The sequence below is a fragment of the Musca vetustissima genome, unplaced genomic scaffold (genome assembly GCF_032173495.1).
Source record: "Musca vetustissima isolate MV318-11 ecotype Yass unplaced genomic scaffold, APGP_CSIRO_Mvet_v1 utg3279, whole genome shotgun sequence".
Classification (NCBI taxonomy): Eukaryota; Metazoa; Arthropoda; class Insecta; order Diptera; family Muscidae; genus Musca; species Musca vetustissima.
The window spans coordinates 47,215-60,570 of NW_026887713.1; the positions used below are offsets into that span (position 1 = coordinate 47,215).

The 13,356-nt window shown below is 35.6% G+C and overlaps 1 long non-coding RNA gene across 1 annotated transcript; it reads left to right on the forward strand.

The window, feature by feature from the left end:
* The first annotated feature begins 12,318 nt into the window (after positions 1–12,318).
* Positions 12,319–12,895, forward strand: LOC133335407 (uncharacterized). The gene is made up of 2 exons (XR_009754526.1): positions 12,319–12,667; positions 12,760–12,895. It is a non-coding gene; the product is annotated as an uncharacterized LOC133335407 (long non-coding RNA).
* Positions 12,896–13,356: the final 461 nt, after the last annotated feature.

Consider the following 13,356-nt stretch of genomic DNA (forward strand, 5'->3'; position numbering starts at 1 on the left):
ATGGTTCTAAATATTGGTCCTAGATCCCATGTTTCTTTGGACCAAATTTGTTTAAGAAAATTTTAACTTCATCCCACATTTGCCCATGGAATATCGGTCCATATATATAAGGTTAATTATCGACCTTATGTTCTAGGGACGACCCCAAGAAGGGGGCGAACATTATAATTTTTGGTAGGCAGATTTGTTACCATATACGACTACAAAATACCAAATTGCAGCAAATTCGGTTAACATCGCGCTCAAGACCCCCCAAAATACCGAAAATTGGGGGTACCCTTATGTGGGGGCTATCCGAAAAAAGGGACCTATATTCATAAGTTTTTGTGGGGAAATTTGGTACCTATTAAGAACTCAAAATACTAAATTACAGCTAATTCGGCGGAAAAATACGATCAAACCCACCAAAATACTGAAAGTTAGGGGGTATCGTTATATGGGGACTACCAGATCTACCAGACCTATATTAATAACTTTTATGTGGAGACATTTAGTACCTAATAAGAACCCAATGTAGCAAATTCGGCTGAAAAACGGGTTAAAGAACCCCAAAATACCGAAAATTGAGGGTTACCGTTATATGGGGGTACCAGAAAAAATTGACCTCTATTTATAATTTTTAGTAGGGAGATTTGCTACCCAATAAGAACTCAAAGTACCAAATTTTAGCGAATTCCGTTGAAAAACACGCCTAAGAACCCTAAAATACCGAAAATTGGGGGGTACCATTATATGGGAGCTATGCCTAAACGTGGACCGATATATCCCATCTTCGAACTTGACCTGCCTGCAGACAAAAGACAACTTTATCCAAAATTTCAGCAACCTATCTCAATTCCGTCAGAAGATAGCGTGATTACAACAGACGGACGGACATGGCTAGATCGTCTTAGAATTTTACCCTGATCAATAATATATATACTTTATAGGGTCGGAAATGAATATTTCGATGTGTTACAAACGGAATGGCAAAATTAATATACCCTCCATACCATGGTGGAGGGTATAAAAAAGTCCCGATTAAGTTTTCCAACTAGATTGCATGTAATTTGGAACACTATTTTTTCAGAGCATGAACAACCTACTATAACATAACACCATAACATAGTCCCCATAAACATATCCCAAATTTTGAATGCACCCCTCGAGCTGGAGGTTCTAAAAAGTTCAAAACGGCCAAACTGAACGATGTTTTTACTTGTTTAATTTTATAGAATTATCAGTGCAGTATTTAAATATTTCTTAAAATAAGTATTTGAAAAATATCAGAACGTGTATGCTACAAGTACACTCGTACCAATTTCCCCCCAAAAAAAATCATATGAAAGTCATGTATGTCAATATTTATCATTCCACTGTGCTCTAAATATTGAAATTCAATTAATATCTACACGTGATTTTTTTGTTTGCATCTCTAACGAACTATTTATTGATAAATTTTCATATTCATAGATAATTGAAAGTCTACTTGTCTGTCTAAATTCACATCTAACTATGTAAATTGTTTGAGTGTGTCGAACAATTAATAACTAAATGAAAAATAACAATAAATTAATGGCATTTAATAAAAACCAAGCATATACGCCTGTCATTGTATCTCCGAGCATACAACAACGTCGAACAATGTTGCCAATGTTTACATCATGGTGGGCATTTAACGGCTACAGCAACAATCCACAATTTTTTATTGGCTTTTTCAATTATAACAATGCATACAGTCTAAATGGCTGACAGTCATTTGATTTTGGAATTGGAATAGCCTAATTAAAAAAAATCAAAACAACATGTTGTGCAAGAAAAACACTGTGGAAAAAATATGTTGATAGGAGATTGGCACTAGAGAAATGGGTTCGTTCACTGATAACATCAACAATTATATATTGAAGCGGATCAACTCTGTTTTATTCAAATATTATTTGCTATAGTATAAACACATACATTTTATTAATCATTTAAATGCAATTCATATTTAAATATTTGAAATTAACGGTTAACTATGTAAATATTTTGTAAATAGTACTAAAAACTACATCTCTGAATCTACTACATTATTATACAACCAATACTAGACGAGGATCGTGCTTCTCATAAGTAGTACTTAAGCTCAATCAAATTTCAATAAAATCGCTTCACTCCGAGTTCTGGACTCCCCGGCTCTAATTCGTTTAAGCGAACACTGAAGGCTTAAGATCATTACCCACGCTTGCCCAAGTTGATGGACTCAGATCGTAAGCTGGAAGTAGTTCCTAAACAAGGAGTAGCCAACATTATTGTAAATCTTGTTGTTTCGAGTTTCTTCACTGGCGCCCAACGTGGGGCAAGCCTCACTAAAACCCAAGGAGCTTCTTTAATATTGATTTTACAGGCTGATTTGTTAGCTATAATATTTTTGGCAACACTGGTTTAAACAGCTCACCCACGTTTCGTATTTTCTTTCACTGACAAACATCTTTAGTTTGGGCTATTATTTATTAGGAACTCAGAATTAGACTACTATTTTAAAGACTATTATTTTACAGATGAGAGATTTATCGGAAGTCCATTTTATTTCAATATTTGCAATTGCCTCCAATATTTTTCTCAGTGTATTCCACCACATAACCCACATTCTGCATTGAATCAATGTATTTAAACAATTCACAAGTTTTGAATATTCTTTGGCATTTTAATACTTCGATGATTGTTTTGAATATTTCCGAGAGCGTCGTCGTCGTCATCAACACTTCCACAAATAGCAACAAACTTGACGTGTCTGTCTGGAACTTATCGTCTGGTGTTTGTTTTGTTTATTCTTATCGAATATCCAGCCAGACAAATATATATTTTTTTCTTGTTGTTGTATCTTTTAAAGTTATTTTGTTTAGTTTTGGGGTTTTTTTTTGGAAGCATGCTTATGATAAAAACTAATATTTATTAATAATTTTAGAAAATGCTTACTAATGGTTGGTTTATTGTGGCGGAGTAAAAAAAATGAATAGTTATTAATTTTTGAGAAATTTTAGATAAAATATATAATAAAATCATTTTAAATTTTTTTTAACAAAAAATAATTGCAATTCTTGTTATTGAGTCACTTATTATACAATACAATATGACTGTATATCATAAATATTTTTGTGGTAGCGTGAATGAACGTTTGACATATGTCACACAATTAAAAATTGATAGCTGGAAATCGGCGGTAATAAATAATAAGTAATGTAAATAAAATAGTAGTTAAGTTCGACTGGACTGAACTTTTCATACTCTTCACCATGTTGTGTGAATTAAAACTGTCAGGACCTTTTTAATGAGGTATGTCTTTTTAAATCGGTCTAGAACTAAAACATTCCGAAAATTATACTGGACGTTTATATGATGGATATACCAAAATGTGGGCCGATATATACCATTTGCAGTACAAAATATGATAGTAGTCGTAGCAAAAATATGTTTAAAATTTCAAAGTTCTATCCTTAATATTGCGATCTCTATTAATGATTTCAACAGAAATACGGACATGGCTAATTTATTCTGATCAAAAATATTTATATTTTACGTGGCCTTCGACTAATATTTCGAAGTGTTGCAAACGGAATAACACATTTAATGTATACTCCACCACATCGTGGAAGATATAAATATCGATCTTCATATGCTCTACAACCTCAAAGTTATTAATATTTATCCGAAACCTTATAAACAAGTAAATAGTAAGTGTCGGTGTAACAATCTTGATCAGTCACCATATAGCTCACAATAGAATGTTTGGTTTTAAATATGTATGTATATGTAGATCCTCATTTTGGAATAGCCTTTATATAACAGTACCACACTATTTTCTATATTTTGAAGATTTAAGCAAAATATTCCCATCGATGTGTCAAAATAAATGAAAATGTCAATCGGAGTACAAAGAATGGATCTACGACCTATATTTCGTGTAACAAACAATTGCTCTGTTATATGTTTATGTTCGATAGCTTATAGCAATATATAAGTTCGATATATCATCAACATAAGTTTTCTCTTTCATACTATTTGATAGAAGTCACATTCCTGTTCCCCGCATTATTCCAAGGAAAAGTGTAGGTCTCCTTTGCCCGGTTAGGTTAGGCCAACGAGTGGAGAACAGAGGTCATCTCCACTCGTTGGCCTAACCGCTATTTACATCTAATATTGGTGGATCAGTGGCACTTCTGACGAGTAGATGTGATATAGATTTTCCTATTATTCCTAGGTGACTCGGTACCCATATGATTCGTACCATCCCGTATCGCATGAAATTAATTGTGGTCCAGTACAGTTTTAGATTTAACATGATTGGAGGTTATTGTTTTTATGGCTTGATAACTATTTGTCATTATATTCATTGTATCATGAGCAGAGTTTAAACTAAATCAGTTTAGACACTCCGCTTAAACCTCCTCCTGAAGGTGATGTTTAAGGCCGTTTTAGCCTTCCTACATAACTAGTTAGGACTATTTCCCCTCATAAGTATTATAATGTTTTCTGCATGACAGACTAGTTCAAATTTCTTGTCAGTTAAGACCCTTAAAAACTATTCATAGTTGTGACCCACAGCAGTGGTGACACAATCCCTCCCTACGGTGTCCCTCACCCTATATTGTGCCTGCTGCTTATGTCTCGTAGGCTACAGTTATCCATCTGTGGCTGACTGGTCAATTCGAAAGGATTCTAAAGATTGTATTAGTGTATCAGTATCGACATTGTCGAAAGCTCCGTCGATATCAATGCATACAGCTATAGTAAACTAGAGTTGTACAGTTCACAAAGGAACTAGTTCAAATGAACAATTCCCTGAACGCGATTGAACTAGGTCTTACAAAGTCGTTTTTTTAATTCGCTGAAAAGTCAAACGAGAATAATCATTCCTTTTAGTTCAAATGTGAGCAGTTTACTGATCTAGTTCGATTTGGTCTAAATGAAGTCGTCTACGAGCGCATGCATGTGATATTAGCAGCGCATTCTTTTAGTAAACCCAAATAAACATGAAAGCTGTTGTTTCAGTTTTATTGATTAAAAGCAAGACATTTTTAAAATTTGTTGAATCTGTATTTTTTTTATTGACGCCATATAGGTCCATAAGTTCTTCTGAAACATTCCTTCAAAAATCCACGCCTCACAGGTCCATGAATGTATTACATTGCAATAAACCAAAACATAAAAAATAGTTTTAAGGCTCGAACATAATTCAATGCATTGTGCTATTAGAGTTGTACAGTTCACGAACGGACTAGTTCAAATGAACGATTCGCTTCAAGGCCAATTGAACTAGGCCATACAAAGTCGTGGTTCATTTAATGAATGAACTAGAATAATCGGAGAACGATAAACGATCGAATTAAAATGACAGCTAAATAAAGAAGTTTAATTGCGAACGATTGAACTATGAACTAGAAGGCCGACCTGAATTAACAAGAGCGATCAGCTAACTGAGCTAGATAGAAAAATTCTGAAGTAAACATTTTCTTGTCAAAGGTGTGGTGTACTACATCATGTGCAGCAGTTTCCACTCCTCTTCGCTTTACGTAAAGGAATAATCGGCACTAGATTAGTTTTTTTTTCGTTAATCTAATTCACATAGTTCATTTTGATGCAATCCTTCATCTAGATATTCCCGTTCATTGACAGCATTGACTGACGTGTACTAATGAACGTTTGAACTAAAAGAAACTATGGAACGAAAATAATGACTCGATAATAACTAGGCGTTCTTTTGCGAAATCAGGTTCTTTTTATACCCTACACAATTATGTGTCAGGGAATTATAGCTTTGTGCAGCCCCAAGAGTTTGTAACGCCGAGAAATATTGGTCCTAGACCCACCTTGAAGTATACGGATCATCGTATCTCGACTAGCTGAATCGATCCGTCTGTCCATTATAAATTGTAAACACGATACAGACCACAGTTATGGTCCAATCTTCACGAAATTTTGCATGTAGGATGGGTTTTGGCCAATGAAGACCCCTATTGTTTTTGGTAAAGATCGGTTAATATTTAGGGGATGAAATGGACCAAATACTTAATTTTTGTCGGTTTTTCTGGTCGCTATAGAGGTCGCAATTATGGCTCAAACATCGCGAATTTTTGCATGGAGAGGTGATTGCGTATATATTTACTCCTGAAGGACATAGACCCGAGAAGTTGATAGTATATCCTAGAGGAGTGGTTGACCTTTAAATTGATAGCAATTATATATATAAGGTAAACGTGACTATGTGCACAGTATTACTATTATTCCATTAGAGGACGAAAATGTCGCTTTGAAATTGTAAAGGAAGTTCCTATTATGGTCAAGGACGACGCCTATAGTTTCCGGTGAAGTTGAGATTTCATTCAGTGGGTGCAATGAACGGAAAACTTTAATTTTTGTCAGATTTTCTAGTCGCTCTAGAGGCAATTATTATATGCAGAACATCGCATATTTTACAAGGTGAAGAGATGTGACCAAATACTTAGAGCGGCTGTTTAGATGATGATCGGTCAAATCAAATCAAACAAAACCTGAAGTGACCAGTTTTTATTTTATGGCGTAAAAATTCACTTCAAGAAAAAATGGAAAATGTGCCAGGGTTAGAAAGTGGAGCTGTAGATCGATAATCGATATAGAGGATGGAAATATAACGAAATATTGCCCAGTTTCAGAATATAGTACCGCAGAAAGTTAGAGTTCCGTGGTAGTTGTGTAGGGTATCATATGGTCGGCCCCGTCCGACTATACTACTACGCTCACTGGTTTGTTCATGAGATCAAATTAAGGCGCAAAAATATCCATTTGAAATAGGCTTCTTTGATTCATCTTATTTTACAGGTGTGGTCTTGCCAATATATTCGTGTCGTTCCGGAACGAACTAGTTCAAAAGAACTATTCCAAACCAGAAACAATCAATCGTCAATCCAATCGTCAATTTTTCTCATTACTATTGCTCCTGTCATTCTTTTTTCGCTCATACACCTCCTCATCAGTTCATGTAACATTTTTTGTCTCTTTCTTTTATTGAAAAACTCCAAAGTGTGAAAATTAAACATTTTTCACAATTTTTTCAAATTCAAAAAAGGGAATTAATTCATTATAAATTTAAATAAACTCTTCCAAGAATGTTCACAAATGACACACATTTTTAAAAGAAAAAGTAGAATAAGAATTTAGTTATGGCACGTCTGTATTGAACTGCTGTGCACCCATGAACTATTGAACAAAAAGAAACTAGTTCAATTTCAAGAAATCTCTCTACTAATCAAAAAACCCTTAAATGGACATAGTTATCATCAATCCATACTTACACCATGCAATTGTATATAATTTCGCTGAGAATAACAAATATAAACCATATACCGCCGACGAGTGTAAAAATACTTGTGCACCCAAATCGGGCCATCTTATCTTTGGTATATACTCTTCTTCAACTGGTGTGGTATCTTTGGTTTCTGGTTTTATTTCTTTGTAGACAGCATTCTCTTCATCGTAACCCAATGAGCCGTCCTTATCTGTGATGGCCACCGATGCTGTCTTGCGATGCGTAATAATACTGCCATTCGATTTTTCATTACCATTACAATCTAATTGTGTGGGTGTTGTTGTATTTGGTTTAAGGTTACATGTTGTTGTTGCATTTGGACATTGACTAGATTCCGAACATGTTGCACCATTAGAGGTATCTGTTGTTGTTGTAGTAGGCGTTGAAAGGCACATTTTGTATTATTTTATTATTTGTGATGGTGATGACGATTGTGAGATCTATGCGGAACTATATAATGATAGCCAGCTTTTAGTAGTATCCTATAAGAAAACAAATAATAAATTGAATGACATTTAATATTAATATATAATTTTTTTATAAAAATATAGTTATGCTTTATCATAAAATAATATTATTTTATAGAAAGAAGTGAAGCCAATTTAGTAAAAACTGTAGCATATTTTTCTTTAATTAATTTCATTTTAATTATAACGCTTATTAAGTGAATGGGAAAAAATTTATAGTTTTTATTTTTTATAGTTGCAGTCATATATAGAAATAATTCTTTCTTGCAGGTGTTTTCTTATCATATTTTTTTGGTATTAATGTTGTATTATCTATTGACAGAAAGCTAACTAGTCCAATAAATCAGCTTATCATTAAATAACATAGATAATGACGGAGAGTGCAGTTGAACCTAAATTATGTATAATAGGGTGGTGTGGCATGGTAACAACCTACATCAAAAATTAATATATTCGATTATATCGAAAGGCAAATCTCAAACCAAATATTTAATTATGTGTAATTGCATTCAATAACCACAATCACAAACCCTCAGCCTACATCGGTTGTATATGTTTGATATAATCTGACTCAACTTTCTGAAATTAGTCAATCACGAATGGAGGTTGGTGTTTCGGACATCGCCCCTACGAATTCGGTCGGCAATTACGCTGTCCTTGCATGATACTTATACTCCTTGGAATATTTAAATGTATTAGTAGAAATCGACTACACCAACAAGCTCATACTACCTTATACACAATTAACTTTTTGATAGTCTCTAGATGTCGTCCGAATTCTCCCGCTCCCTTGACGAACTCGAACTCGATTCTGAGGATCTATATCCCGAGCCTGGGGAATGTTTCACGATATTTGCAACATTTAGGCCATAAGGCGATACACACAAAAGTCTTGGATCATTCGAACTGCTTATTATTGACCAACAATTATCAAAACAGTCATTCCAATTAGTTGATCAGCTCGCATTCCTTGTATAAAAGTTGCTATGTTCGGCTTATAATTTTGGCTCTATGGAGCGACATTAAAACAAACAAAAATAAAGTTTTAAGTTATCTTCTAAATATAATTAGACCACTACCGACGAATATAGGCGTCGTCATTGACTATAATCGGAACCTTATTTAAAATGGCATTGCGATCCACGCCCTCTAGTGTGTTAATGCTAATACTAACAATATTAGAATAGGTAAGCCGTGTAAATATTTACGTTTAACTCTCACACATTCGAGTACAATCAATAATATAATAGGTATCCATTTAAAGGCCAATCAGTCATCTTGGATGTACTGTCTATTTCTCCAATCTATGTCTTTCAGGAGTAAATATATACTCCATAGAATGCACATTTTGCCATTTTTACACAAAAGTCAGGATCTATTTAATCCGCTAAATATTGACCGATTATCATGAATAGAGCCATGTTCCTTGATCAGATTCTTTTTTTTACATGTAAAATTTCGTGATGTACGGGTCACACCGAACCTACATTCGTGACGATTGGTACATAGCATACAAATTATAATGGGCAGACGGACGGACGCACATGTCTAGATCGACTTAGCTAGTCAAAATATGACGATCGGTTCGTGACGATTGGTACATAGCATACAAATAATAATGGGCAGACGGACGGACGCACAAGTCTAGATCGACTTAGCTAGTCAAAATATGACGATCGGTTCGTGACGATTGGTACATAGCATACAAATTATAATGGGCAGACGGACGGACGCACATGTCTAGATCGACTTAGCTAGTCAAAATATGACGATCGGTATACTAAAAAGTTGCTCTAGAACCAATGTTTCGGGATGTTTATAAAAATGATATGCCAAAATATGACCATAGAAGATATTTCGTGCCAATCAGTAACCTGGAGTGCCAATTTACAGTCACTTCGGTGGGAAACATGGGTACTCGACCTTTTTTATAAGCTATGTCTGTTATAAGTTATTTACTCATCATGAAGTCGAAATGCAACCCCTTCAGTCTGGAAATGCGCTCAACAGTGGCCTTTATATGGGAGCTATGTCAGCTATGGCCTTTGTTGGATATGTTCAAATAAGTCTACCTACCCATCAATAAGTCAGAATGGGACAATTAAAGTAACTTGTCTCCTAGGACAATCTAAATATCTAAATGGGACTGTACCTTTATTATTGGTATACGTCAAAATATGGACCTATATGGGAAATTTTTTCGCTGTTGGAATGTCTTCACAGGGCCATCAAAAATCCCTAAAATAGGAAAGGACCGTTATGTGTAGTCTTTGTCAGCATTTATGTGTTTCCCCAGCAAAAATTCCGAATATCAAACTTAAAATCTCTTCAGTTAGAAAATGCACCAAAAATTGTAAAATACCTAAAATGGGACATCACCATTTAATGGAGGATATATTAAAATTATATTGAAAATCGTTTGTGACCTTCACCTTTAAATATGGACCCAAATTGAAAGTGTTTTCGAAGATATATTCTAAAACCCAGAATTACAGCAATTTCGATTAGACATGTTTGCTAGGACCAGAAAAATAGCCAAAATTGGTGCGGACTTATTATAAGTAGGCTATATCAAAATATGGGCATATATCGAAAATTTTCACTAGAGATGCCAATGTCAAATTACAGCCTCATCGCTTTGCTTGTTTCCGCGATACTGGTAGCGTTGCCCGACGTCAAGGAAGTGGACGGAAGAAAACATTAAAATCAGCAGAAATGGTTCGAAATAGAAAGAAGCGACTTGATAACCAGTGAGCGGAGCAGTATAATCGGACGGGACCGACCATATGATACCCTACACAACTTCCACGATAACTAACTTTGTGTGGCTCTACATTCTAGCTTGGGAAATATTTTGTGATATTTGCACCATCTTGTCCGGCTAGAGATCATATTACTAATATTCAGTACAGTAATTCTAATCACCTGTCCAGATTCCCTCACAGTGGATTGCGTTGTAATGTTCGGCTTATAATTGTGGCCTATAGATCGACTCAAAAAACACAAAAAAATAAGTTTTCAGTCCATTTCATCCCAAAATTATTACCTGATCATCACCGAAAATTATAGACGTTGCCCTTGACCATAACTGGAACCTCATGGAACATATCAAGGCAATCAGGGTTATATGTCCGCCCTCCAGTGTTATAATGGTTTACTAAATAATATCCGAATACGTAAGCACCTGCAAAAATGTTCGTGTAACTCCCACATCCTAGTACATACGATAATATAATTGGTATCAATTTAAAGGCCAACCTCTCCTCTTGGATATATTATCAACTTCTCGGGTCTATGTCCATCAGGAGTAAATATATACGCCATATAATACAAATTTTGTCATTTCTCACACAAAAGTCAGGGTCCATTTGACGCGCTAAATATTGACCGATCTTTATCAAAACAGGCATGCTTATTCATTGGTCCGATCCCCTTCTCTATGTAAAATTTCGATGTTCGAGCCTCTGGAGCGACCAGAAAACGGACAAAAATAAAGTATTTGGTCCATTTCATCCCCTAAATATTAACCGATCTTTACCAAAAACAATAGGGGTCTTCATTGGGCAGAACCCATCCTATATGCAACATTTCGTGAAGATTGGTCCATAACTGTGGCCTGAATCGTGTTTACAAATTATAATGGAATGCGGATGGACGGTCGGACACACATGTCTATATCGACTCAGCTAGTCGAGATATGACGATCGGTATACTTGAAGGAGGGTCTAGGACCAATATTTCGCGTCGTTACAAACTTTTGGGGTTGCACAAAGCTATAATCCTGACAACATAGTTGTGTAGGGTATAAAAAACCCGCGTCTCAGTGGCCGAACATATCGCTCGTGACCTGAACATATCGCAATATTCCATGCGATAAATATTAAAAAATGAACTCGGGGTAAAGCCATTGAAATTTCAAAAAGAGCAAGAACTTACACCGCAACTGAAGGAAAATAGACAATAGAGTGGTGAACTGCCGAATTTACTTTTCTCCGATGAGAAAACATTTGTTGTCCAGTTGTTTGTAAACAAACTAAAGTGGCCCACACACGTTAAACATGTGCGTTCGATCGGTGTGAATCGAAGCAATGTTTGACGTGTGTGGTACGGTGTTCACACCGATTTGCCGGTGCGCACACCGATCGAAAGAAATTAAAATTTTTTAATTTTTCGTTGTGCGACGCGCACATGTTTGACGTCTGTGGCCTGGTGTGTGGATATTTTCTCATTTGTTGAGAAATTTCGTGGAGTGCGGATCAGCGGACAAATGCAATACATATGTATTTGGAAGATTTTTCGATATTTTTACACATATTCTACTGTGTGCCAAATAAAAATGTTTTTTTCCCGGAATAAAGTAAAAGTATTTAATACATTTATATTAAATAAAAATATTTCATCTTTTTTCCGTCATCACTATCGCGGTCCATCTTCACGCTTCAAAAATAAATATGAAATGAAGTTTAATGGATCCGTTTGACGTGTGTGGGCTAGGAGCTTCACACCGATCGAACGCACATGTTTGAGGTGTGTGGCCTACTTAAATGATCGTGTTTACTTGCCAAAGAGTGCAGCTGAAAATGTGCACCTCCGGTTGGCCACCAGAACTCAAGCGCCGGCCATGGTGATGGTCGCTCTCCGCTCGTAGTAATCGATCGTGGCATCAGAATAAATGCCGAATATTATCGTAAAAATATTCTGGAGTGTGTTTTAAAACCTTGGGCAAGCAAACATTTTGGCCGCAGACCTTGGACATTCTAACAGGACTCAGCCACATCGCACTCAGCACGCGCCACCCAAGAATGGTTACAAAATGAGATTCCTCCCTTCATTTCCAGGGCACAATGGCCACCAAAATCTCCGGATACCAATCCGTTGGACTATTGTGTCTGGCAAGGTTGGCGTTAAAACAATACCAAAGTGTCGATCACCTCAAGCAAGCGCTTCGCCGGGAATGGGTCAAAATACCGCAGAGCAATATTCGGGCAGCGACGGTTTCATTGTCCGTTTGAAGGCCATAATTCGTGCCAAAGGTGACCAATTCGAACAAATCTAAACTTATTCTAAAATTTGATACTTTTTCTGACATTTTTTGCTTTCGTTCAATAAAATTAAAAAAAAATTATGGCGTTTGACTTTGTTGCAGTTTTTTATCTCATCCTGTACATATATCCAAAACGGTGTAGTGTATCATTTAGTCGGCACTGTACGATTTTTGACCTTTCCTTACTGATTTTAAATGGATTTTTCGGATAATAATTGTTCGCCATTGTTATCCTCATTTGCGTTTATACAATCTTAATTTACTTTCATTCAAAATCATGAACGAAATCCTGATTTAACCCCTTTTTCTTTTCCACATTTCATTTCGTGAACACGCAAAATTTTTGTAACACTATGTCACTCGTATTGTTTTAATAACATTCTTTATTATCGCCTATCTTTATCGCATAATGTTTATTACTTTCGTGCATTTATACGCCATGTTATACCATGTCTGTCTGCTTGTCCGTCTGGAAGTTCATCGTCCAAACTGTCTGATTACCAAAAGATATTGTGATAAATTACAGTAGCCAGGATACATAC